The 3432-nt window shown below is 37.7% G+C and overlaps 1 long non-coding RNA gene across 1 annotated transcript; it reads right to left on the bottom strand.

Moving 5' to 3' along the window:
• Window positions 1-1771: 1771 nt before the first annotated feature.
• Window positions 1772-2956, bottom strand: LOC115394493 (uncharacterized). Its single transcript, XR_003932095.1, has 2 exons — window positions 2447-2956; window positions 1772-2253 (listed from the first exon to the last, which is right to left on the bottom strand). It is a non-coding gene; the product is annotated as an uncharacterized LOC115394493 (long non-coding RNA).
• Window positions 2957-3432: the final 476 nt, after the last annotated feature.

The following is a 3432-nucleotide window of genomic DNA, read 5'->3' as shown; positions in this document are numbered from 1 at the left end:
CCATATTTAATTTCATAGTTTACTGAAATCTATGAGGCACTGTGCTTGGGATTTAAGAAGCCTCGGAATTCCAGTGGACTGTAACATTTGCTGCTCTTCAGGAAAATTAAGTCGTATAACACAAAGGGGAGTTTTAGAGAGGGAGAGCAAATGAAATGAGAAGAAAAGGAGTCGAAATCTAACTTGACAACAGAAGGATGAAGGCCCTTTTCAAGAGGCCTGTGATAGTTTTAAGATTGATAACCGTTAAGACTCCAGAATCCCCACGGACTCGTGATACTTCCTCATACACAGTATGTGTAAAAAAAATCAGTAAAATACAGACAGGAAGTGCTTTGAGGTGATACTAATCACCCTGCTTTGAAGAATAATAGTCATTAGCAGGACCATGTACTCAAAGAGTCTCCCCCATCACAGTGAAGGGGAGACATGTACCAAGACAGGATTTCCCCCTGCGCCATCAAACTTGAATCAAGGACACAGTAAGGGCGGAGAAATTTCTCCACCTGCTGACAAAGGGGAAAAGATGATCACTCTAAATGCCCAGCACTAAATCTTTCACACTTGTCAAGTCCACTTTGTTCCTGCTGCCAGAGCTGACCCCTCTCCCTCCATCAGCGGGGACCTGGCCTTGGTCTTCAGGGGGACCGGGGGAGGAGAGGGAAGGCCAAGACACCGGCTAAATTTATAACACGCATTTATGCCTCGTGTCCTCAAATCATCCAAACATATTGTGGTGCTCTGCTAAGGACACGCTCTCTTTTTTCACCCCCGCAGAAAAACGCTGGGCACAATAAAAAGGTACGGATGAGCATCAAGCTGTTTTCTTTTTTTTTTTTTTTTTTTTTGTTATGACAAACATACATTGTAAAGGTTAGCACTGCAAAATGCTCCAGTCCTGCAGAATTTATATACTGACCTTGCATCGGAGATACAGTAGCATATTTGAATTAAATGTCCAAAAAATGTTACCGGAAAAGACAGTAACGCCTTTAACTTCAAGCTGTTATTGTTTGTAGTTCGGTTTTCTAAAGAAACTTAAGATTTCAAAGTTGAAAAACTTGGATGGTTTCTAGATTTTCAGCACAATAATTACAAACTGCTCCAGTACAAATCAGTACTAATCTGATCCTATATATTCAAGAGGTAATGACAGATTTGGAATAGGAACACACTTTCTTATACTGTTTTTTCAAGACTCCTTTAGACTAAGATTCAGTTTGGTCATTTTAACAACAAACATGGGGAAGAAAGTTAAAAACTGTCCACAGTTTCCACATTTTTAAGAATGAATTCATGTGTTTCTGTTTTTTTTTTATTTTTTTTTTGGGGGGGGAGAAGGTTGACCTTGCCTCAAAAACACAGAATTATATTTGAGCTGAGGCCACATTTTCTCCACAAAATGCCATCAATAAGACATAAACACCTATAACTTCAAGATATTAGTGTTTGCAGCTCACATTCCTTCAAAAAAACTGAACAGCAAAAGTTAGAAATGCGAATGATTTCTATATTTTTCAACACAATGTAACCCGGATCTCACGTAACTGTGGGATGGGGCCTGAGTTCGGTATGAACTAGTAAAATTAGCTAAACCAAATAAGGGACACAACAACTGAACTTTTAAGACAATAATCCTCCAAACAGGGTTTATTTTGTATCAATGAAATAAAATAATAAAATTCTAAATGAAAATGTGTTTTAACAAAATATAAAATATATACAGAGACAAAAAACTAAATATCAGTCCTTTTTATGAATTTTCTTTCAAACCTTTTTAGATATTATTTACAAAATCCCAGATATATTTATATCACAACAACAAAACCAACATAAATCAAATTTGTGGGCCCACACTCACACACTCCTCAAACATTCACTTTGCAAATGACCATGTTGCAGGCCTGATTCGAAGCTGGGGAGCGGTGAGGCCAGAAACTGTGGGGCCGCTTCACTCCAAATTGAGCAACAGAAAATAAAATGTGCACTTTTAGTAATTCTTTTGAGTACTCACGGATCCAAGGGGGTTAATAGGATGAATGGGGAAACGAGTGGTAGCAGTCACAAGGGCACAGAGGAGTAGATGGTCTTTTGTGAAGATGATGATGATGAGATGAAACAAACTCAGATCACTGAAGAAACGAAGCTGAAGATATCATTGAAGAAACGAAACTGAAGATAACACTGAAGAAACAGCAGAAACTCCGCCGGGCCTCTGGTCGACGCTCCAACCGGCTCTCTCTCAGTCCACATCTGATGCAAGAATATTTCACTTAGTTCAACTCACACTTATTATAAGTATGTGCTCATACAAGGCTTAAACTGAGCATATTGAGGCTCATTGAAATGCCAAAGCTAACAGCTAGTCGCTATGTAGCACCAGACACATGATTTCCTTTAGCACTGCAACCACAAGTTATAGCACAGAAATACACATATCTGTTACCTGATGCAGATCACAACAGTCACACTCTGGATCAACTGGTAGTCAATCTTCCATATAACTTGAATGTTCTCCACAAATCACGATGTTTCCTCGCCGATCACGGCTGACATGAGAGAGATCTATTTTTCTTCCTGTTACAGCACCGTGCGCCACTTGTCCCGCCCCTTACGCAAAAGAAGATCTCTGATTGGCTATTAAGTCACAACCAAACCAGTGACAACAAAAAAAACACCATGAATGACAACTGAAACAAAATCAAGATAGTGTGCACATCTTTTAAGGAAACAATGAAACCAAACTTATTTATCTCTTTCAATTTCACACATAAATGAACTTTATACATTTTACACTGTAAATACATTTCAAATGAATTCTATGTTTTTTAACTGAATGAACTTTGTGGCTCTTTTAACTTATTTACATACAAAATCACTCATTTTTTAAACATTTATGAAATCTGATTGTCTTTTTATGCCTTTTAAATGTCTTTTATGCATGTGTCTAATTGGACAGGGCTACAACAATAATTCCAGAACGGCTCCAGTACAAATGATAGTGTTAATAATTTTAACAATCTGATCCTGCAATGAAGAGACGATAACATATTTGGAATAAGTACAAACTTTCTTATGCATGGGAAAAACAAACGGTGGGTTTCATATTTTGCAGCATCGAATTTGCAGAAATACCTCAAATCCTGAAGATAACATGGATTATTTAATACATAATGCGAGCATGCATTCAACTTACAGCAACATATTTGGAATAAAAACACACTTTCTTATTCATCCTCAATATAAAATGCAGGACAGAGGACCCATGAATTAACTCAAACTCATCAAGCTTCTTACATAACGCACTGGTATATGCATTACACATGGTAAAGATCTACAGGGTTTTTACATTTCACATCAAGAAACCTGCAGAGATGGTTTAAATCTACCAGATGCAGGCATTGTATTAGAGCTGCAGAAATGAGGAGACAC

This window comes from Salarias fasciatus, chromosome 9, assembly GCF_902148845.1.
Source record: "Salarias fasciatus chromosome 9, fSalaFa1.1, whole genome shotgun sequence".
Taxonomy (NCBI): Eukaryota; Metazoa; Chordata; class Actinopteri; order Blenniiformes; family Blenniidae; genus Salarias; species Salarias fasciatus.
Note: the sequence above shows the minus strand (reverse complement) of the source record. Positions and strands in the feature narration are given on the sequence as shown.